General features: G+C 42.0%; 1 long non-coding RNA gene across 1 annotated transcript in view; it reads right to left on the bottom strand.

Annotated features, from left to right (window-relative positions):
• Positions 1 to 16,621: 16,621 nt before the first annotated feature.
• LOC124544768 overlaps positions 16,622 to 25,699 on the bottom strand; it is a 29,118-nt gene continuing 20,040 nt past the window's right edge. The window contains exon 3 of the long non-coding RNA XR_006967563.1: positions 16,622 to 16,679. This is a non-coding gene — a long non-coding RNA (uncharacterized LOC124544768). The remainder of the gene's footprint in view (positions 16,680 to 25,699) is intronic.

The following is a 25,699-nucleotide window of genomic DNA, read 5'->3' as shown; positions in this document are numbered from 1 at the left end:
AGGCTGAAGGCCTTAGCAATTTAATTTTAATGGAACTGTGCTGGACGCTGCATATTAAGCAATAAGAAGAGTATTAATCAAAAGGCAGAAGGCCTTATATTAAACCATTAAATGCTAAATTCGGCTGAAGGCGCCATACAAAAGCATATCAATCTGATGCCTTAAGGGCAAGACAACAATGCTAATTTAAGAGACGTTAAATCTGGGCTGAAGGGCGCACAAGAGCAAATAATTTAACGGCTTAAGCCCCAGAAAGAAGAGTCTCAATTTTGAAAAGCAGATGGCCGTATCTTAAAACATCTCATGTAAAATTCGGGTGAAGGTCCCATATAAAAGAATAACAATCTCATGCCTTAAGGCAAAGACAAGAACATTAATATAAGAGATATTGATACTCGGCTAAAGGCCACACTTCAGTCAAATAACTAAAACCCAGACAGGGAAATTACTATGTATCACACAAGGAACGGCGCTCAGACGTTTCAGGGGTTGGGCTGAGAGTGTAACACTAACGCCCGTTTAGGTGAGACAGGCAGCCTGTCCAACGACTTCTTAATCTGAAGGCAACCCACTCGGTAGACAGCCAAGCGACCAATCAACAAGATCAGTTCCGATCCACGCAAGCTGCAACACGACCACAAGATTTCAATACAATGAAACACAGAATACTGGTGCCCACAACGACCAACAACAACTCAGCAGTTGAACTACACGCCACACTGGACAGCAGCAACAAGACGAGGAAAATACACTGCCGAAAATGACGTCAATGACCATGGCAGGTAACCGGAACGTCAACGGCCACAAGGCTGAAAATACCACTGGTCAACATCAATAACATGGAATAAATTAGCTTAAGTTAAACTCCACTGGAAGACAGCTGGAATCTTGACCGACTCGAATACACACACGTTGTTGTTCGTGGGAATTTCAAAAAACCGAAAACCAGGATCAAACGAAGAAATGTAAACAGTTGAGGCTGTATAGTAGGTTAAATGAGGACTCAACTTTCATGTCCAAGATCGGTGGGCGACGAACTTCGTAGCACTCGCAAGCAGCACCTCATACTCCAACCGCGCGTGCACACCGCCAGCAGCCCCGGTCAGACTTGCTTGCTGCTCCACGCGAACCGACCGACTGGTCACGCACCGCCCAACCGCAAACTATATCTTCCACACCAAAGAGAGTACAGCAGTATTAGTATCGATACACGCTGCTGCTGTCACTCATGGAGAGGTCAGCAACATAACCACGGGAGAAATAAATCCACAGGACTGCAACCAAGGTTTAAGCCAAGACAAGGATGACTCGAGCCAGCCACGGCTCAGCCTCTTTAGCTGAAGTGAATAAATATTAACACTTAAAATTGGACCTCGTTTCATTCTATTTCTTGGTCAAAATGATGATAATACATAAACTGTAGTATGTAAATTTCACAGCCTATGCCAGTGTACGGTTTAGACTATCGTGATGTATACAATGCGACTGTAATTAATGCTCCAGTTCCAGAACGCTATAAAAGACGATCCACTGCTCAGAATTACGTAACATTTGTGCTAAATAATATCAAAAAACGGGAAACGTTATGCAAGCAACAAAAGAACGAAAATAAAGCAACAAAACTTTCACTAATAGATGCTGCAGCAAGCAGAACACTATGAAAAATAAAAGGAGTGGAATACAAGATTATTTCTCAGTTTGCGACTGATTGTGAGACTGTCTCAATGCAGGATCGCGCGCAAGAAGTGCGACAGAGCACCAGTAGCTCTGCGGAAGATCTGGGTCCTGAAGGGTAAGAGAAATAGCGTTGATCTGATGTCTGCCAAGGGTCTGGAGGAAATTATTGCGAAATTCAGAAAGGAAGGTTCTATTAAAGTTCAGTATGTCAGATGGAGGAAAACAATTGATCTGGATTCAGTAGAAGAAATGGCCACAGCACTGTAGGGGGGATCGAGTGGTGACGTGCAAACATGCAGTGTACGTGTAACACTTATATCGATTAGAAGTAGGCTTAGATTATGTAACTGTGTATCTGCAATTATGAAGTGTGTATTCTGTGTTATTTAAACTCCTTGATCTTTGGCAAGAAAATTAAAGTTTTGTCATGTATAAATGGAAAAAAAATATGTTAAAATGATAAATTATTACAGTATATGTATGGCTCTAGAATTTCTTGCTCGCATGGAGGTGGAAAATGAATGGTCAAGGAACATTCGGCGGAAAGACCAAGCTCATATCCATTTCCAAGGAGATGTAAATACTTTGTGTTGCCTTAGTAGAGCTCAGCTTTGCGCCTTGAAGCAAATATTAAAACATTATGGTAACACCTTAGGATATACCAGCATAGTACGAACTCAATTATAAAATATGGACAGTGGAAAATCCGCTCTCTCATAAACCGGTACCCTTTCATTCTACTGAGGTAGCTGTGTAGAGCGGGTTGACGGGATCGTTTATTGTGGAGGAGATGGGTATGATTACATGTACCGTCATTAATAAACACTGAGAGACATTCTGTAAATGTTATAATCAAGAACAGATGCCAACAGGTGTAGCTTAGTAGTAGATATCCTCACAGTAGTGAAGCAACTTAATCATTTAGGAAAAACAAGTCTTTCTGTGAAGACTATATACTAATTGGATTCCTTTCAGAATAGCTGATGAAATAGCTCCATTCCTAACGATCACATATAACAGCTCGCTCGACGAAGATCCCTACCCAAAGACTGAAAAGTTGCACAGGTCACACTAATATTCAAAAACGGCAGTAGAAGAAACCCACTAAAATACATATTGTTAACGTCAATATGCAGCAGGATTTTGGAACATATATTGTGCTCCAACATCATGAACGGGTTATTGACACACAGTCAACATGAAATTAGAAAACATCGATCTATTAAACTCAAACAGCCCTCTACTCTCACCAAGTGTTGAGTGCTACTGGCAAGGTATTTCAAATTGATTCCGTATTTCTGGATTTTCAGAAGTATTTGCACACTGTACCTCAGAAGCGCTTTGTGGTGAAGCAGCGTGTTGTGGAATATCGTCTCACTTATGTGCCTGTATTCGTGATTTCCTGTCAGACAGATCACAGTTCGTAGTAATTGACGGAAAGTCGTCAAGTAAAACAGAAGTGATTTCTGGCGTTTCAAAGGTAGTGTTACAGCCCCTACAGTGTTAGTTATCTATATAAATGATATAGGAAACAATCTGAGCACCAGTCTTAGGTCTTTACAAAAGGTATTTATGTGTGCGGTGCGAAAATTGGTGATTGACTCCAAATAATGAAAAGTGTGAGGTAACCCACACAATTGCTATGAGGAATCCGTTAAACTTCGGTTACTCGTTATATCAGTGAAACCTAAAGGCCATAAATTCCTAGGGATTATAATTACGAACAAGTTAAATTGGAGAGAACACGTTAAAAGTGGTAGTGGTGTGAGGAAGGCGTTTTATTGGCAGAACCACTGGAACATGCAACAGAGCTATTAAAGAGACTGCCTACATTACGCTTGTCCGTCCTCTTTTGGAGTACTGCTGTTCGGTAAAAAATGGAAATGAGCGTTTGGCGTCATTGGCCGAGAGGCCCCTTGCGTGGCAGGTCCGGCCGCCTTTGTGCCGTCTTGTTACATTCGACATCACACTGGGTGATCTGCGTGCCGGATAGGGATGAAACGATGATCAAGACAGCACAACACCCAGTCCTTGAGAGGAGAAAATCCCCGGCCCAGCCGAGAATCGAACCCAGGCCCGTAGGACTGTAATCCGTCACGCTGACCACTTTTTTTTTATTTGTCGTGTTGGGACGCACATAACTAAAAACGTGCTTATGGTTGTAGCAAAAGTCATAAAGAAAGAGAGCAAAGTGTGGGGCTAAGGATGTCATGAAACAAACCCTGAGGGTGGAATCCATACCACCATTAACAGGTGCTACATTTTGCACCGGATGGGAAACAAAAACTGCGGAAAAATATTGTCTCTTCGCACCGGGGATAAAAAGAGGAAATGGGGCACATACTACTATAGAGTACGTTGTACCGTGTAGTGTTCTATCATCGTATAACACAAATAATTGGAAAAATATTGTCTATACTTTGGGTTACGGAGCATTTTGTAATATCGTTCCTGCAAATTGATCCAAAAGTATAAAGTGTCCTTAGTGCCGGTTTGAAACAAATAATGCACCACATGTCCACGAAGCCACGTCATGGCATTAGTTTTCGTGTGTGGATAATACGTCTCATCCGGCAGTAATATAGTCTTGGGGTCGATATGATTCGGCGTTACTCGAAGGAAGTATGCTGACATTTGCCTCACTAAGTGCCACACTGCCGTAGACTCGCCACAGCTAAGACGGTGTTCATCGTTGTCTTGAACGCCACAGATCGTGCATGTGGGTGAGTCTACCATATGGATCGCATGTAGCCTTGATCTGGTCACCTGCTTACCGTTGACAGTCATATACCACATCGCTGTGACGTCAGTGTCCAGTGTTACGTGGTGAATTGTCCTCCATACTACTCGCCAGTTGACGTTCGGGTGCTTCCTCTCCACGACGTTATCGGGTCGTCCAAGTTGCAGGACCCGATTAGCCGTCTTTGCCGTCGCTGGTTGAGTCGCTGGTAATGCAAGTCGAACGTAACTGAGGTCGAGGTAAAAGACACCGACGTAGAAAAGCGAGGAGGGGACGTGGTGTATCGGCACAGGTGGCAACAGGGAGGGCGGTGCTAGTTCTTCTATTAACAAACCCGTCAGACTGTCCGGACGGCGGTGCCATAGCTTGACTAATGTGCTCACAAATAGGTCGACCGCTCTGTCATGAACGTGATAAAGGCCAAGCCCTCCCCGATCCAGGGGAAGGGTGAGAGTCTCATATTTTATCTTGAAAAGCATTTCTGAACTCACGAAGGACCCAAAAGCCGCAAGTATACTGCGATCTAACACCACCGGTGTATGTAATATCTGGGCGATGTGCGAACACTAAATGTGTGTTAACATACTGGGTCCGTTGACACTGTCCTCAAACAATCCGACCCCGATGTTCATCACTACCGATTCTGCGACGTTGATACGACTACCAGTGGCCATGCTATATGTCGCTATCCAATTTACTGCGCTAGTGGTGTCGTCGCCGTTGCGGATGACAATCACCAGGTCGTCAGCGTACGCTTTACATCGGAAAGTGTGGCCTCGTAACGTCATACCCGTTAGTCGTTGGCGCAGGCCGCATAGGAGTGGTTCCATGGCCACAGTGTAAAGTAAAGTGGACAGAGGGCAGACTTGGCGTATCGATCGAGAAATTGTGAGGGGCTGCGTAGGTCGGCCGTTGACGATCACCTTGGATGTCGCGCCACGGAGTAGTCGCATGACGACAGTGGCGAATGGCTGTGGGTACCGCATACGTTGGAGGACCGCTTCCAAATAGTCGTGGTCCACTCGGTCGAAAGCTTGGCTGAAATCGATTGCCGCCAGTGCACCCTTCAGACGACATGCTCTCGCCAGTGAGATCAAGTCACGATATTCACTGAGTGGTGTTTGAATATTATTGTCGCCTCATAATGACGTTCGATCGGGTGAGATAACGTTTCGTAAGGTCTGGTGTATCCGCGCCGCCAACAGGCGAGAAAAGATCGTAAAGTCGCAGTTCAATAGCGTCAACGGCGGTAGTCCTGCAGTCGTGAGCCACCGGACGGTTTTTGAATAGGAATAATCATCCCTTCCACAAGGGCGGCAAGGAGTGGCACTGCCGGGGATAGTAGCTCGCGACAGATGTCCGTCCATCGGGTGGCTAATAAATATTGAAAAGTCCGATAAGATTGCAAGGGGAGGCTATCAGGATCCGGAGACTTGTTGACAGCTCCTTTTTTAATGGCGTCGATCACTTCTTCGGTAATTTCTTCCATCAAGGCCGCTTCCATTGCCGGGGTGACGGTGTCGTAAATTGTCTCAGAGACGTCCTCCAGTGCTGTCGGATCAGGGGTCTGTGCGGAATTGAGCTGGTAATAATGATCGTAGAACGCTGTGTTTATGTCTTGTTGCGTGGTGAGGCGACGACCGCCCTCCGCGTCGATGAAGCGTATCACCGCTCGTTGGCGTCGTTTACGTTCACGAAGTACGTGGAACATCGACGGGCGTTTGCTCTTAGTCCGATCCTGCGTCCTCGAGCGGTTGACCGCCCCCTCCAGGTGGCGCCGCATATTAGCGATGATCTGAGCCTTAGCATGGTGGACCACCGTTTGTAGTTCCGGAGATGGCGTCATAGCGTCGCAATCGCGCTGTACCCTGAAGTAGAAGTCGAGTGTATGTCTGCGCCAAGCAGCGTGGTCGCGACCGTAGGTTATCAACGTTCGCCTCAGTGCCGGTTTAGCGCAGTCCAACCACCAGCGGATCGTCGTGGGATATGCATGGAGGAGAGTCTCATATGAATGCCACATATCCTCAACGGCTTGGCGATAATCCAGGTACGACAGGTGAGCGATTTTTAATTTCCACTGGCTGCGGCTTCTCCACACTTGTTCCCGCCGCAGGGTGACGGCACAAATGTAAGCTGAGTGGCCCGAGAAAGCTGCAGGCCACAGTTCCGCATCCTGTGTTCCAGCGGCGAGCGAACGTGAGACATAAATCCGGTCGATGCGACTGGAAGAGTGACTCGTGAAGTGTGTGAATCCCGGTTGGTGGCCGTGAAGATGTTCCAAAGTGTCCACCATCTGCACGTCTCGAATTAGCGTCTCGAGTTCCGGGCAGGGATTATGTCGTGGGAGTTGGTCCCTGAGCGCCAGTAAGCAATTGTAGTCACGTCCATACACCAGATGGTCGTGGAGGCCTTGGAAGAGCGGGGCGACGTCTTCCGCAAAGAATCGTGAACGTTCACGACGTTTGTCCGTCCCGGAAGGTGCTTAGATATTGAAAAGGCGGACACCTAATACTGTGAGTGCCATTCCTCTTGCCCCAGGCAGAAAGACGATATCATCCGCCACTATCCCTTCCCAAAGAAGTACAGCGACACCGCTGCCTGTGGGGGAAGCTGGAGAGACGCAAGCATCGTAACCGTACATGGCTGGGAGGTCGTCGACGTACTCTCCCTGGAGAAGGGATATATCGATGGAAGCAGAATTCAACATATTCCGAAGCAAGCATAACTTAGCGCGAGTCCATATAGTGTTGATGTTTATAGTCGCAACGCAATAAGTTTGAGGTCTATCCATAGCACCCGTGTTGGCCTTCAATACCCTTGTAAGGCTGTCTCGTCACTGTATCTAATGGCGGGAAAGGATCAACACTGGTGGGGTAAACTCCCCCGCGTGTCGTCCGACACGATGGGCAAGGAGTTTTCCTCACTGTCGTCTGCCCAGTCGCCATGAAATACCATCGTCTGTTGGTGGCTGTTTGTGACTGATGCGGCACTCGGCGCTGACCCCATCGGCTCTACTGATTGGGAATCGGCAGCGGCTGTCTGCTTGTGATCCTGCTGTTCTGTGAGGTCGGACGGACTGAAGCCCTCACCATGGCGATCAGTTGGGTAGGATGTTACTGCGGCCTTTGTACCGCCGGTACCGTCAACAACGGCAAGGATTGCTACCCTTGCAACCTCGGCATAATTTGAGAGGAAGGGTCGTCACCGTAGAAGGAGTCATAGCTTCACCTGTCGGGATTTGAGTAATACGACCGGCCGTGCCCTTCTTGGCTACAACCGGAGCAAGTGCGTCTGACAGTCATGCATAATGATCGTCCAACATACGCCGATGACTACATATGATGGTACATGTTTGGTCAGTTCAATTTTGATCTGTCGTACCCCGTTAAGAACGGGGTACATGGTAGAGGTGGTCCATTTTTCAGTCATATGGCTGACCACTCTGCCGTAAGGCTGGAAAGCCGCGGTGACTACGACCGGTGGTACTTCGAAAGGGAGTTCGAAGACGCGTATCGTACGGAGGCCAAGCGCCTCGTGATCGATAGAGACCGCCCCAATATAGTCATAAGAATGTTTGGATTTAAGATCGTTCGCATGTGCGCTCACGATTCTGTTGCACACCTCGTCACTTACTAACTTGACGTAGACAACACTGATCGAGATGGAGAGATGGATACCAATTATGTCACGCGGTTCAATTTTAACGTCGTCACGTAGAAGAAGTTCCACTTCAAAACCTCGCGGTCGTGCATGATCAGGTTGAAAACTGATGTTGATGTTGGTTTGTCTGTATGACTCTGCCATGCTGCGTCGGTAGTGATGGACTCTAAACTAGCGACAACGATGTAGTAAACAACAACGGGCACTCACGACCGAGCGCACGGGTCGTAAACAAGACGTCCTCGCTGCAGCGCTGCGGAAAGCAGACTGCACCACTCAGCTATCGGGGCGGACACTGCTGCTCGGTGTGGGATCCTCACTAGATTGGATCAACGGAGTACATCGACAAAGTTCAGAAACGAGCAGCACGTTTTCTGTTGTCCAGCAATAGGAAAGAGAGTGTAACTGACATGAAACAGGAGTTGGGATCGGACACCGTTAAAACAAAGGCGTTTTTCGTTGCGGTGGTACCTACTCACGGAATTTCAATCATCAACTTTGTCCTCCGAAAAAGAAAATATTTAATCGTCGCCGATTTACTTAGGGAGAAACGACCATCAAAGTAAAATCAGGGAAATCAAAGCGGGCTGGGAAAGACATTTGTGTTCGTTTTGTCCACGCGCTTTTCGAGATTAGAATAATAGAGAATTATTGTGAAGGTGGTTCGATGTACGCTTTACCAGACAAGTGTATTTTGCAGAATGTCCATGTAGATGAGACTCTTTTGCCCACCAACAGCGTTGATTTGTGTGTACGATCATTTTTATGCAAGATGGCGCTCCACCGCACATTGAAAAGCCAGTGAAGCAGCTGACGCAGAGGCCTTTTCGAAAAGCTAGAATTATCAGCCATCATTTCACCACAGCCTAGCCGTCCCCATCACCTGATCTTAATCTGTGTGACTTCAGAGACTCCGGTCTGTTGTGGAGGATGCTGTTTCTCGATTTCAACCTCTGGCAGATAACGGTGGACGGAATGGCTGGAGCTAGTCTCTCGGCAGTTAATAACCGATTTCATTGTTGCTTTTTTTGCGGTTTTTCGGTTCAGGACCATTAAAACTGATTTAATTGATGTTTTTATGCATTTTTTAAATCAATACAATTAAAAACCTATTTTATCCGATGTGGTACGACTCTGCCGTCGTTGATGGGCTTTCTTAAACTTACTTAACTAACAGTGTCACAACTGTTGAAAGTCAAACTTGAGTGCATCGTACTGCATAGTACGGTCGTTTGAGTAAGCATTTCACATCACTGTCGTATTATTGCGAGTCGTCTGTCAATTCAGGTCGAACTTATTTACATTATGACGTTTTCAACAACATCTTGTGGGAATTTTTTTTGGTAAAGTTTACCCATTATTTGATAAACTTTTGTTCCAATTTTATGTCACATGGAGCAGTGGTTGTTTTTTTTTTTTTTACAGCGATTTGAAGCTGGAATGTTAATTACAATTACGCTGCATTCGTAGCCGGCCGCGGTGGTCTAGCGGTTCTAGGCGCGCAGTCCGGAATCGCGCGACTGCTACGGTCGCAGGTTCGAAGCCTGCCTCGGGCATAGATGTGTGTGATGTCCTTAGGTTAGTAAGGTTTAAGTAGTTCTAAGTTGTAGGGGACTGATGACCACAGATGTTAAGTCCCATAGTGCTCAGAACCATTTTTTTTTTCTGCATTCGTACCTTCATCTTTCCTGATATTTATTGTTAGTCCCTCCAATTGCTTCACATCGTCCTTTATTGAAGTAACGTCATATTACAGGCAGTTAACCTCTCTCTCTTTCCCTCTCTCTCTCTCTTTCTCTCTCTCTCTCTCTCTCTCTCTCTCTCACACACACACACACACACACACACACACACACACATACGCACAAACAAACACATAGTCTGACAGATACACCAGTTACTGGAATCAAATGAATGTTCCACTCACATCGCCCAAAATAAGTGAACACAACTAACGGCATCCCCTTCATAAAGCGTACTGTCGCTCGTACCATATAAGACTCAGAGGAGATTTCCTGTTCTTTATCAGAGAACGAAGTCCGTCGTCACTGGCGTACAGATAGGATCAACAGTTCTCCAATTTAAATTATCTTTTCTATCTAAACTATCTTCCAGTCATTTCTGTAAGCCCTTAGCTCTGAATCGCATAAATTTACATCTGTCTTCCACAATTCCACAATGAACTGACCATTTTGCTCCTCCTTCGTCATTCCAGGAAAACTGTGTGTTTGCAAATACAATGCTGGGTGTCATACCTATCCAGACCTCTCGCTTGTCTCTAAGGGGAGTCAGTCATTTCTACAAATCTTATGTTCATATTTGGTAGACTCATAAATCCGTTTCCGTCCACGGCAACAATTTTGACTTCAAGAACTAAGTTTGCCCAAATTAATTTGGAAACCCTTCGATTTGAAAAAACAACTCTCTCTCTCTCTCTTTCTCTCTCTCTCTCTCTCTCTCTCTCTCTCACACACACACACAGACTGACAGATTTGTTGCAATTCAGATCCATATGTTATATTTGCAGCCCTGCAAAATTCGTATGATAAAAAATTACCAGTTTGCAATTTGTATTTGCGATAGATTTCCTAGTCTGATACCGAAAAATTCAATCTAATTTGTTAAGAAACGTACAATAATTTTTATGTTGGTTTCTAAAAACCGTATTAATAATATAACTGATAGATTCTCCTCAAATAGATACACATAAATGTTACAATGTTGTGAATTTTTACGAAGTGATGTCTCTGATGGAATTAGTCACAATGTGGTAGAGTTCTTTTGTGAGAAACAAGGAGAGAAACTGCTTGTAAAGCATGTAACACTTACATCCTCTGAGAAGGGCTGAAAGTTATCGTTTTGGCAGATGCAAGTAAATTAATAAAGGTCTACACACTTTCTGCTGGATTGATTGTATTTAATGCTGGTGCTGTATATTCTTACTCAGAAATCAGTGGTTTAAATTTGTGCATCTTCATTGTAAATACCACACAAAATATCCGTTGACCGGTATGATATTGTCACAGGCGTTGTTTGTAACGTGCATTATGCCATGCAAAGTGTTGTTCTGCAAAACTTTAGCATATTAACCAGATTTGATACGCGGTTCCTGCGCAGTTGTTGTTGACATTATTCTTGATGTTGTTGTCGATGGTGTTGCTGTATTTGTAGTTGGCTTGGCTTGGCTCTGAGCACTATGGGACTCAACTTCTGAGTGCATTAGTCCCCTAGGACTTAGAACTAGTTAAACCTAACTAACCTAAGGACATCACAAACATCCATGCCCGAGGCAGGATTCGAACCTGCGACCGTAGCGGTCTTGTGGTTCCAGATTACAGCGCCTTTAACCGCACGGCCAAAAAAAATGGCTCTGAGCACTATGGGACTTAACATCTATGGTCATCAGTCCCCTAGAACTTAGAACTACTTAAACCTAACTAACCTAAGGACAGCACACAACACCCAGCCATCACGAGGCAGAGAAAATCCCTGACCCCGCCGGGAATCGAACCCGGGAACCCGGGCGTGGGAAGCGAGAACGCTACCGCACGACCACGAGATGCGGGCCCGCACGGCCACTTCGGCCGGCTATTTGTAGTTGTTCTGTTTGTCGTAGTTGTAGTCTGGAATATAGAAGAATAATTTTAATCATCCAGAAACGAATATTTACTTCGCACACAAACAGTCATTTGTATTTTGCCTGCAATAAAAATGATTCAGTTTCCTCGGCTTCAGCAGTTTACTTAAATGTGTAAAAACATCTAATCATTCTACACTGCAAAAATGTAGTTACATACTGGCAGTTTCAGAGGCTTGGTTTCTGAAATACAACTATCTGCATCGAGACAACATTATATGGCCGTAAGCGATAACGTTATGTTATCCTCTTGTAGTGGAGGGAGAATAAAATTTCAGTTAATATTGGTTCGCTGTATTCTCCTACAGACGTGGTCCACTAGGTAATCACGTAATTTTGCTATTCGCACAGAGTGAATGGCTGACACTTTCTATGAACTCATTTACTTTGTTGCTACATAAGACAAACGTTTTTTGTGATAAGCTGAAGTGTATTGGAACAGCCCGTAAATAGAGCAGTGATCTACCGACATCCAACCACACGGGCATGGATGAAGTGAACGGTAGTTTCAACTGGCGATTGATTCTTCTTAATTTCTGCTGGACTACGGTACACAGTTTCAGTCTGTCAAGTAAAGGGATGTTCTGAATATGGGTACGAGTTGTTTTACGTTAGTAACATAGAAGTTTTCGATGATTTTGCCTCCACATTTCCTCACGACACTGGGACGTTACGAGGAACCGGCTTGTATTGTCTCGGTCACTGGCCTGCATTTGACGCTCGGCCAGCAGGCCTAAGTGGCAGCTAGCAGGGCAAGGAATGTGAGGCGTCCAAGTTCCTGAACAACTGGCTGACGGGTTTTTCCGAGTCCACAACGTGTTCGCTATCTGAAAGGGTAAAGACGACACAATAGCAGCAAAGATAGACGAAATGCAAGACGAAACACTTACAATTTAAACGGAAGCGTTACAGATCCTAAACGCATTATACAGATATACCAAGTACACCAGAAAAAGCTTCAGGCTAGACTCTAGACTGGTTATTATAGAATTCAGTATTCAAAATGAAATATTTACTCTGCCGGGGATTGTGTGCTGGTATGGAATTGTAGGCAGAATAAAACTGTGTGCCAGACCGATGCCGTACTCGGAAAGTTTCACTTGCTAAGAAGTGCTCTACCTACTGACCTACCCAGGTGCGGCTAACAACTCGTTCTCACAGATTTACTTCTGCTAGTACCTGTCTCCTACCTTCCAAACTTCGCAGGAGTTCTCCTGCGAAACGTGCAGGGCTAGCGCTCGTGGAAGAAAGGGTATTCCGGAGATATGGCTTAGCCACAGCCTGGGGGATGTCTCCAGATTGCAAATTTCTCTCAACAGCGGTGTGTACGCTGTTATGAAACTTCCTGGCAGATTAAAACTGATTGCCGGAGGGTAGGAGACCAGGTACTGCTGGAAGTAAAGCCGTGATGACCGGTCGTGAGTCGTGTTTAGATAGTTCAGTTAGCAGAGCACTTAATCGTGAAAGACAGAAGCCCCTAGTTTAGGTCTCGGTCCGACAAACAGTTTTAATGTGCCAGGAAGTTTAATCTCAGCGCTTGCTGCGATACTGATGTGAAGATGTGAGGACAGGTCATGAGACGTACCTGGGTAGTCCAGTCGGCAGAGCACTTGTCAGCAAAAGGTATAATTCCTGAGTTTTAGTTTCGGTCCGCCACACACTTTCAATCTGACAGGGAGTTTAAAATGGAGTATTGTTATACATTGGATCAGATTATAAAATTAATGACAAGTAACCTACTAGGGCATTCTGATCACATGATACATCGTCAGTAAACACCACAAGAAGCTACATTTAAAATCAGGCATATCTGTAAAGTGTAAGTCGGTATTCAAATTTAGCGGTTCACACTTCAACGTAACTCGAAGGGAGCATGAGCTCCTAGATCCTTACCGAATAATGCTAGAGGAAGAGTAACCACATTCTTTTTTTTATTTCGTAAGTGCATATAATTCTCCGAAACCTTTTTACCTTGGAAAACCGGATGTTGGCATACATTCGTGACTTTGTTAATAACTTAGTAACTACGTTGATATTTTAACGATTTCTTGTAAAATGGCCACAATAACTTTATCTGTTTCTTAGCGTTATATGTCTATGTATAACTGGCATTAATTTGAATGGTTGCCATTATTTAAGCAACTACTTTAGATTAAGTAGTGTGATGTGACAAAGAGCTTGTAAGGGAGAATGAAAGAGTGAGTCTTTTGTTTGTTATCTTTTTTTGGTGGGCCCTTTGCGGTGTTTTTGCCGTGAGACTGTACATCCAAGGAGTCACAGGCGAGCTAAATACTTCACCAATTTAGTGGACTATGAATAATTTCGTGAGCACGATTTCAGGAATTACTGGACGATAGGTTATTTGACTTGGCTTTCTGTGATTTACTTTGCGTAACTATATGAACATTTTGTTTATTGGACTGAGGGCAGCTGTGAAATCATTTTATCAACTGCAGTTAACACCTGTATTCATGTCTTACAGATTTTTGCATGGTTTTCACTCTGTCTGTCCACAAGATTTGAGTTGAAGTTGCGATTTACAGTCGGGAACTGCGTATTCGGATTCGAAATGTTTATGTTGTCTTCTCTTGAATTACTGTGCTCTTAATGCATTTTGCTCACACATATTTCTGTATACAATATTCTGCTCTCACTACATGCTGTTAAACTACATAATTATTTAATATTTAATTATTTTGCATTTGAATATGTAATCACTGTGAGGCCACCATTATGGTATGTGAGATTAAGGAACATTTATTTGGTTTCTAATATAACCTTATAGTTTCTTCAACAAGAATAATCCTATTGGAATCATCCAGTCATTTTTCCTCCTCTTTTCTACTTCTCGTTAACTTGCTTATTTGTGTTCTCTCACCGGGAGCAGCCTGCCGCCAAAGTCCGCCGTTCAGCTAATGGACACAAAATGGTAAGATGTATACCTCGGTGGTGAGATGTATTTTCCCAGGATCTCGAGTCCAGTGAGGTACAACTGCTACCATATGCTAGTATTCCTCGTTGGTTATTTCTGCACCATGACAATGGACATGACAAATGACAGGATTCTCGTAATGCCAACGGTTGATGGGAATCTGTTCATTTCCATCCGGTGGAAAGAATATCAACGATTCTTTAAAGTAAATTTTTAATTTATAATGCTTTTATGTTAAGTATTTCCAACAAATTTCAGTTAGCCCTCGCAATAAAGGTCAACAAACTGCCCGCTTGACCTTCACAGAATGATCTCCGTACTTGGTTGAGTACAATACTAACTCAAACGACAAAGCCTCATAAATCTCAGTAGCATGAAAAGAATTTGCACACTTCAGTACCTATCTTTTGATAGTATTAGACTGTTATGATTTTTAGATAACCCTCTGTGCAACACATACGATCTCCAAAGTAGGTCAAATATCTTTATATGTTCGTTGTTTTTTAATAGAAGTAATTATTTTTAATTATCGTTCCGAAGTCTGTCAGTAGTTACGGTTTAACTAACGTTAGAGATCCCGCAGATTATTCCATATATCATCCAACAGATCTTGAAATGGCTAAAGAACAGTAAATGTAGCCACATGTGCTTTAAATCAGTCCCTGTCAACTGGTGCTTTAAATTTGGAAACATTTTAGTGGTGCTACATTGCTCGTTTGGCGTCCGCGAAAATAATTTTGATACGTTATACATAAGTTAAGTGTCGTTAGTTTTTAATAATTTTTCACGATGGGTCATTTTTATTGAAGGTACCAAAAGAATGTTAATTATTGAGAATGAACTTTTGAGCAACATAAATTCGACGTACATGTTCTCTCTCAAATTTTCTCTGCTTGGATTTGAATAGTATTTGGATAAAGTTTTTACTTTACAATGGAATAAACATTCAAGGACGTGCAATTTTCTTTTTCGAAGATAGGAATTTCGTATTAAACGGGCAAAAGTTATACATTAATAACAAAATGAAATTATGTTGCTAAACACAAATAATAACTCCAACAAAATCAAGTATTTTCTTTTTCATGTATTTTTCTCTACTTGTGTGAACTGTACAATATAGGATTGCCGCCTATGCTCCTCTCCTAGCATCTAATATAATACTGAATTGTCTACAAGTAACAGCAGAAATCGTGCTCAACGCTCCGATGCCTTAAAACAGACCCATTTCAGAGGAAAATAGATGAAAGGTAACAGCGAAGATTGCTCAGTAATGTATGACAAGCAAAATTCACTCGAAGGTACTACAATTTAATTCTTCTTAACTGCGGAGTGTCTAGCTTAAATTAATATAAATTTTGTAAGGTTTGGAATTGATATTTTATCGTTCACTGGGAACAGAGATGCTCAAATCCCATACAGCTACATCAAACCCAGTACAAGCTTTGATATCACTGAGTGCCCAAATGTTGAACATCGCACCCTTTAAGCCACGTATCTAGGTGAAAACAACTACTTCACATTCAGTACGAGCTAATTTAGCAATGAGGCTCTAAATTTTATGCTAATAGGATCTAAACCATATTATACATATGTGACGAGTCAGGTGAGTTATTAACTAATCCTGATGTCCATAACGTGAACTATCATAAAATAACTAAATTAAAAAGAAAGAGAGAGGAAATCCCGGTAATCAGCAAAAAAGTTACTTTGTGGTATGGCGAAATATAAAGTGTTAAAATTTGGAACGTTCATCATTTTGAGAAAGGCGGTTGTATCTTTTATAAATGTTGTACACAGTAAATCAAATTGAGTTTAAAAAATTAGATATAAAGCCTTCAATACATTACCAGAATACACATATTATTGCTTCTATGTTTTCATATAAGTTTAGAAGCATAAACGGCGAATATCTTAGTAAATAAGACACTAGGTGAGTCGAGAAATATGAGTTTTACTTATAATTCGTACCTGTGTTCTTTGGTTTAGGCACTGGATATTGCAACCATCGATGAAAAACTCGCTATAAAGGGAAGCTGTAAAATGAAAAAAAAAAAACTTTGTTATTCACTTCAGTAAGCCACTTAATTATTCTGTAATACTAGACACAATCCTATGTACAGCTTCATAATAAAACATGACGTCATCTAATCCGTTTCTGGTATCGAAACATCGATTCATACTCAGAATTAAATACATAAGACAAGATCTGTAGTTTCTGGGATATTTTTAAAATCGTAGTCATTCAACTCCATATCTGAGAATTTCGCATCGACAAAATTACAACGAGAATTAACTGAAACACAGAAACAGTGTTCCTCTTTCAGCTTCTTGATACATTGCACTACAGCAAGTTCAGAGTTTATAGATACAAAAAATGGAAGTACGTTCTGCCGGTTAAATTTTTCCTCCTGAATTTTTTACAGTTTGTGTTAGCCTATCGTTTTAAAAGGCTGTTTCCTGTTTTGCACGACGGAATCAATGGAGCGAGACATGAAATCAACATACACAATCTTAGATGAGGTAAGAGTCTTTTCGATGAAAGCCTGGGCCTTTTCGCGAAATATTATGTCTTATTTGCAATGGAGATAAGCACTACAACAAGTATTATTACAGTTAAGAAGAATCAGAAAAATTACAAGGATCATTAGAGATGATAACGCCTGACTAGGTAGGTTTCGCAAAACCTGAAGATAAAACCTGCAGGTTACTTCTGTACTCATGTGCTGCTGATGCAAATATAAAGCCGTTCCAACTCAAATGGTGACTTCACCTTCTAGATGTGAACCCTGCCTGTCGAGGCTCTGATGGCCGAGTATAGCTGGTGGAACCGCAACACCTGGTGCAGAGGAAATAATGTACCACTCCGCAACTCGAGGGAGCTTAGATTGGCATCCCTGTCACTAGCATTATTTATTATCGTTTGGCCTTCGATACACAGATATGTCAAGTCTCACACAGTTCAAATAGGTATAGCCATGCCAGTTAACGAGCATTGCGCTCTCATTTAAAAATATGGCCGAAGAGTGAGCCTTCAGGAGTTGTGAAACGAACCCTGAACTGTGTGCCATAAAGAGCGCAGATTCGACCGGGACGGGGAAATTCACAAGTGTCTATTGTGCTGAATGAGGCCTAGCCATTGAAGGTGTGTGAGTGAGAGACACAAGAACCTACGTAATAGGGAAATCCCATAGAAGCCGTTTGTGGCCACGGAGACGTAGCAGTGATAAATATGACGGACCTGAGATCGGACGTCAATGGAAACATTTATGAAAATTATTCAGTTATGTAGTAATTTAGGGAATGAAGCCACAGTAATTTTAATCTACCATCATCCATAAATTTTCATGGTGATCTCAGTAAAACTTGAATATTTATCATATCTATAGTAGTTTAGGATTTACTGTTAAAGTGAAATTAACAAGTTTTGCAACAAAGACCTGAATGATCAAATATGAACGCTTTGATCGATCTTAACGATCGACGTTTCCTCCAGAAGCGCTTCATTAAAATGACAAATTTTGTAACTATCAACACTGTAACTGTATTTGCTTAAATCATATGGTAAATTTAAATAATAAGTATTTTCAGTTAAGCATCAGGTCATCATTTCCGCTACAATTCTTACCCTCTACAGTCCCCTCCAATATCATGGAAGTTCTTCCTTGATGTCGTGTAACTGCATAAAGGAGAGACTGATATCTGAATGAACAGAAGAGGTGGTTAATGTGTAACAATGTAATTACTGATATATGATGTGGCGGTCATAATTGTAAAGATTACGTCTCACATAATTTCCTAGTAATGACTTTGAAACACAGCGTGTCACAGTCCGAGCACTGGAAGTTTACGACATCGACAACTACAGCATCACTTGAATGTAGAAGTGACTCGTAGAGCGTGTAGTTATTTAAATCTGAAGCTACTGAACCATCTGAAGATGGAAATTTTTCTGCAATATAGTATTTCGTAGCAGTGTAAACTATGTGTTAAACTACATTATTGACCTGTGTCTTTATCGTCAGGAATGGGTCCCTGCCTCCAAGAAACCTACTGACATGTCCAGTATCATAAATATCTAACAATATTTAACAGTTACTTCATATTTGGTTTCTTTGAAGAATTCTTCTAATTCTTCTGGAAATTTAATTTAACTAAGAGCCATTTTTCCGTGTACCGACCTTCAGGTTAGTGTTATTTTATTTGAAAGCAATTAATCTATTTTGTTTGAACCCTGGCGCAAACAGGTTGAATATTGAATGAAAATTCATTTTTCTTCTGATATAACTGTGTGTTGATTGCTTGGAGTGCAATACTTGAATATTGTTTGAGGGGTTGGTATATCATAATGCCATAATTCATTTAGTTGGTGGGAAACTTCCGTTTTTTCCGTTGTGTTTAACATGTTGTTGTTGTTGTTGTTGTGGTGTTCAGTCCAGAGACTGGTTTGATGCAGCTCTCCATGCTACTCTATCCTGTGCAAGCTTCTTCATTCCACAGTACCTAGTGCAGCCTACATTCTTCTGAATCTGCTTAGTGTATTTATCTCTTGGTCTCCCTCTATGATTTTTACCCTCCACGCTGCCCTCGAATGCTAAATTTGTGATCCCTTGATGCCTCAGGACATGTCCTACCAACCGATCCCTTCTTCTAGTCAAGTTGTGCCACAAGCTTCTCTTCTCCCCAATCCTATTCAATACCTCCTCATTAGTTACGTGATCTACCCACCTAATCTTCAACATTCGTCTGTAGCACCACATTTCGAAAGTTTCTATTCTCTTCTTGTCCAAGCAATTTATTGCCCATGCTTCACTTCCATACATGGCTACACTCCATACAAATACTTTCAGGAACGACTTCTTGACACTTAAATCTAAACTCGATGTTAACCAATTTCTCTTCTTCAGAAACGCTTTCCTTGCCATTGCCAGTCTACATTTTATATCCTCCCTACTTCCACCATCATCAGTTATTTGCTCCCCAAATAGCAAAACTGCTTTACTACTTTAAGTATCTTATTTCCTAATCTAATTCCCTCAGCATCACCCGACTTAATTCGACTACATTCCATTATCCTTGTTTTGCTTTTGTTGATGTTAATCTTATTCCCTCCTTTCAAGACACTGTCTATTCCGTTCAACTGCTCTTCCAAGTCCTTTGCTGTCTGTGACAGAATTATAATGTCTTCGGCGAACCTCTAAGTTTTTATTTCTCCTCCATGGATTTTAATACCTACTCAAAACTTTTCTTTTGTTTCCTTTATTGCTTGCTCAGTATACAGATTGAATAACATTGGGGATAGGCTACAACCATGTCTCACTCCCTTCGCAACCACTGCTTCCCTTTCATACCCCTCAACTCTTATAACTGCCATCTGATTTCTGTACAAATTGTAAGTAGCCTTTCGCTCCCTGTATTTTACCCCCGCCACTTTCAGAATTTGAAAGAGAGTATTCCAATCAACATTGTCAAAAGCTTTCTCTAAGTCTACAAATGCTAGAAACGTAGGGTTGCCTTTCCTTAATCTTTCTTCTAAGATAAGTGGTAGGGTCAGTGAGGCCTCACGCGTTCCAACATTTCTACGGAATCCAAACTGATCATCTGCGAGGTCGGCTGCTATCAGTTTTTCCATTCGTCTGTAAAGATTTCGTGTTAGTATTTTGCAGCTGTGGCTTACTAAACTGATAGTTCTGTAATTTTCACATCTGTCAACACCTGCTTTCTTTGGGATTGGAATTATTATATTCTTCTTGAAGTCTGAGGATATTTCGCCTGTCTCATACATCTTGCTCACCAGATGGTAGATTTTTGCCAGGAGTGGCTCTGCCAAGGCTGTCAGTAGTTCTAATGGAATGTGGTCTACTCCCGGGGCCCTGTTTCGACTCAGGTCTTTCAGTGTTCTGTCAAACTCTTCACACAGTATCATATCTCCCATTTCATCTTCATCTACATCCTCCTCCATTTCCATAATATTGTCCTCAAGTACATCGCCCTTGTATGGACCCTCTATATACTCCTTCCAACTCTCTGCTTTCCCTACTTTGCTGAGAACTGGGTTTCCATTAAAGCTCTTGATATTCATGCAAGTGGTTCTCCTTTCTCCAAAGGTCTCTTTAATTATCCTGTACGCAGTATCTATCTTACCCCTAGTGAGATAAGCCTCTATATCCTTACATTTGTCCTCTAGCAATCCTTGCTTAGCAATTTTCCACTTCCTGTCGATCTCATTTTTGAGACGATTGTATTCCTTTTTGCCTGCTTCATTTACTGCATTTTTATATTTTCTCCTTTCATCAATTAAATTCAGTATTCCTTCTGTTACCCAAGGGTTTCTACTAGCCCTCGTCTTTTTATCTATTTGACCCTCTGCTGCCTTCACTATTTCATCCCTCAAAGTTACCCATTCTTCTCCTACTGTATTTCTTTCCCCCATTCCTGTCAGTTGTTCCCTTATGCTCTACCTGAAACTCTGTACAATCTCAGGTTCTTACAGTTTATCCAGATCCCATCTCCTGATATTCCCTCCTTTTTGCTGTTTCTTCAGTTTTAATTTACACTTCATAACCAGTAGATTGTGGTCAGAGTCCACATCTGCCCCTGTAAATGTCTTACAATTTAAAACCTGGTTCCCAAATCCCTGTCTTACTATTATATAATCTATCTGATGCCTTTTAATATCTCCAGGGTTCTTCTATGTATACAACCTTCTTTAACGATTCTTAAACCAAGTGTTAGCTATGATTAAGTCATGCTCTGCGCAAAATCCTACTAGGTGGATTCCTCTTTCATTTCTTAGCCCCAATCCATATTCACCTACAATGTTTCCTTCTCTCCCTTTTCCTATGCTTGAATTCCAGATACCCCTGACTATTAAATTGTCGTCTCCCTTCACAACCTGAATAATTTCCTTTATCTCATCATACATTTCATTAATTTCTTCGTCATCTGCAGAGCTAGTTGGCCTATAAGCTTGTACTACTTTAGTAGGCGTGGGCTTCGTGTCTATCTTGGCCACAATAATGTGTTCACTATGCTATTTGTAGTAGCTTACCCGTACTCCAATTTTTTTATTCATTATTGAACCTACTCCTGCATTACCCCTATTTGATTTTGTATTTATAACCCTGTATTCACCTGACCAAATATCTTGTTCCTCCTGCCACCGAACGTCACTAATTCCCACTATGTCTAACTTTAACCTATCCATTTCCCTTTTTAATTTTTCTAACCCATTTGGCTGATTAAGGGATCTGACATTCCACGTTCCGATCCGTAGAACGCCAGTTTTCTTTCTCCTGATAACAGTGTCCTCCTGAGTAGTCTCTGCCCGGAGATCCGAATGGGGCACTATTTTACCTGCGGAATATTTTACCCAAGGGGACGCCATCATCATTTAATCATACAGTAAAGCTGCATGCCCTCGGGAAAAATTACGGCTGTAGCTTCCCCTTGCTTTCAGCCGTTTGCAGTACCAGAAGAGCAAGGCTATTTTGGTTAGTGTTACAAGGCCAGATCAGTCAATCATCCAGACTGTTGCCCCTGAACTACTGAAAAGGCTGCTGCCTCTCTTCATGAACCACACGTTTGTCTGGCCTCTCAACAGATACCCCTCCGTTGTGGATGCACCTACGGTACGGCTATCTGTATTGTTGAGGCACGCAAGCCTCCCCACCAACACCAAGGTCCGTGGTTCATGCGGGGAGGGTGTTTAACATATTTAAAAATAAATTTGTCTACGTGAAGGCTAGTGTGCAACGTCGTTTGTGTTGTAAATAGGCTGTACAGATTTTTTATTGGTAACGCCACGTAGCGCTCTGTATGAAAATCACTGGCTGTGCTGCGTGCAGTCTGTGGCTGTTTTGCATTGTTGTTGGCTATTGTAGCGTTGGGCAGTTGGCTGTTAACAGTTCGTAGTGTTGTGCAGCTGGAGGTGAGCAGCCAGCAGTGGTGGATGTGGGGAGAGAAATGGCGGAGTTTTGAAATTTGTAAGATTGGATGTCATGAACTGCTATATATATAATGACTATTAAGGTAAATTCATTGTTTGTTCTCTATCTAAATCTTTCATTTGCTAACTGTGCCTATCAGTAATTAGTGCCTTCAGTAGTTTGAATCTATTACTTAGCTGGCAGTAGTGGCGCTCGCTGTATTGCAGTAGCTTGAGTAGCGAAGATTTTTGTGAGGTTAGTGATTTGTGAAAGGTATAGTTTAATGTTAGTTAGGGCCATTCTTTTGTAGGAATTATTAAAAGTCAGATTGCGTTGGGCTATTGTGTGTCAGTTTAGTGTTGAACAGAATAGGTAAAGAGCGAAATGTCTGAGTGCGTTCAGTTCTGCTCAGCTGTTTGAAAATCAAATAACGTAAGGGATTTACCAGCACAGTAATTCACTAATTTTACTAAGGGGATATTTCATATGTCGACCCTTAGCCGAGGATACCTCACTGGAATCTTCTGATTTTATCTTGTAGTTTGTGTAATTAGTGTAGCTTTTGTTTATTGCTAGCGCGTAATTGTAGAGAAAATCTCCTTTGTAGTTGCAGTCTTTCATTGTTGTACAGTACAACAGTTGTGGCATGCATGTAAATTTGCACCAACTATTTCGCAGCTGCGCTTGCCATTAACGAGATATTATTTTCAGTGCTATGTTCTCTTACTTTTGCTCTTCAAATTGTGCTTTTCTGTGTTATCGTGTGAAATATTGTGACAATAATGGCGGTTGAAAAACGTGACACTAGGTTCCAAGGTAAACTGAGAAATAATAGTGATGACGAGCGTAGCTTATCAGCACCACTGTGTAATGAATTAACTAATGTTCAAAGCAATAATTTGGTAATTGTGCATAGGGAAATGGAGCGGGCTGCAAATAGTGGTGTAGGCAGTGAATCAATTAGTGAACAGGGAAGCATTATCGAACGATCGGTCGGCAACAGCTTGCCTCAGAAATCCGAAATGACAGGACACAATCTTGCAAATACTGTAGATTCGGGTTTTGCGTCCTCGCCGTTTTCTCAAATAATTCAAGGCACATTTTCTGCTTTTCAAAATGCGAGTATTGCCGGTTCAAATACATTGCCGAATAGCACTGACGAACATGTTTCAGGCACCAGTGCATTGTTATTACAATTAATGCAACAAATGGGACAAAAGCTTCAAAAGGTAGACACAATGGAACAAAATCTTCAAAAGTTAGACACAATGGAACAAAATCAGAGACAAACACAGCAAAAGCTTCAAAAGTTAGACACCACACTTGAACAAACACGTGAAGATTTAACTACTGAGTTACACAACATTGAATCGAAATGTAAAAAAGTCTATAATGACGTAAAAACACAAATTTGTGACCATTTTCAACTAATTTTTTCGCGGCATGAAAATGTATTACAGAATCACGAAGCAGCCATAAAAGAACTGCAAACCATTGTTCATGAAAATCATGAGGCCTTGTGGGCTAAAATTGACTCAGTTGCATCTACCGATTCGGTTACGCTACTTGCAAAAACTCAGGAAAACTTAAAGGACACAGTAGATACTCTGAAAATTGGAGAAAATTGGAGAAAATTGGAGAAAATTAGTTCATTATCAGAGAAAGTAGCCGAACTTTCGGATCGGTTCACTAACTTATCCACAAAGGTAGATGATAATCTGAATGACGCAAGACCGGTAGTCTTTAATGACCCAGCAGAATATGAACAAATTAAGAAATTCAAACAAAATCAGAATCAAATTAATACGCAACACAAAAGAGAAATCCGGGAAGTACAAGATCAGTTGGCACACGTAATACAAAAATTACATATTTCAGAGTACACTTGCGCTCCAACACGGGAAGAGAGACTTGAAAATACGGAAAAGCCACAAAATAATAACACAGGGCATTTCGGAAGCTATGAAAGAAATTGGCAAGGTGCACAGAAATCTGAGATGGAACCGCCGACACGAAGTAACAATGACCGATATGCTACTCGCCGACACGATGATTTTGACTATAAGCTGTTCATTACTACAAGTAAATTCAAAACATTTAAGAATTCTGGCAACGACATTCATCCACAAGCGTGGCTCCATCAATTCTTTCATTGTTTTCCTTTCAAATTGTCATCAGAGCACAGATTAGAATTTATGTGTGGCTACTTAGAGAATGAACCAGCTGAAACAATGTGATCGCTCATTCACGATTGTCACAGTGAAGGAGAATTTTATCATGCCTTCCTCTCAGCATATTGATCTCAAGCTACACAAGACGGAGTAAAACATAGCATCATAATGACGAAACATTTCGAACAGTCTGAATTTCCAGTCTTGTGAAATATTTTGAAGACATGTTGCACAGTAAGGTACCTGTCAAACCCTTATAGCCCCTCAGAACTCATCCGCATTTGCTTAATCAAATTGCCTGAACTTTTACGACATACTATTTTGGCAGGACGTTGCAAAGACGACATTGATGCTTTTCAGGGACTCTTACAAAAATTAGAAATTGACACTGACAATCGCGCGACGCGAAAACAGGAACACAACAATTACAGGTCACATCCGTGGCAATTCTGCGATGAAAGAAATAATAACTGGACACAACATGGCTATTCTTACAACGCAAATCGTGAACAAAACAGACACCACCCATATGACAACCACTGGCAGAGTAATAGTTACAGAGAAAGATCGCATTTCCGTAGTAATGAATATGACAGAGACAAGCATAGAAACAGACAATATGGCAACCAGAACTATTATTATCACGGGAGACAGAATAACTTCAGATGCAACGGTCCACTGTGCAGTGGTAATTCAGGGAGAAATTCTTTACCACTTAACCGACAAGAAAGAAACTACAAAAACTACCGACATGGCGACAGACAATATAATCATAACGAGAGACCTGAATTTCATCAGAACTGGCGGGATTCAAACAGTGCTGGGCTCTGTCGGCAAGGTGAAGTTGTGGAAGTGAGGTCTCCTAATCCCAATAACGACGCACACCAACAAAGAAGTAGCAGACAATGACTCGCACCACAGGCAGCCACGTGCGCTGGCTGGCTCAGAGAAAAATAA

The sequence above is a fragment of the Schistocerca americana genome, chromosome 8 (genome assembly GCF_021461395.2).
Source record: "Schistocerca americana isolate TAMUIC-IGC-003095 chromosome 8, iqSchAmer2.1, whole genome shotgun sequence".
NCBI classification, from domain to species: Eukaryota; Metazoa; Arthropoda; class Insecta; order Orthoptera; family Acrididae; genus Schistocerca; species Schistocerca americana.
Note: the sequence above shows the minus strand (reverse complement) of the source record. Positions and strands in the feature narration are given on the sequence as shown.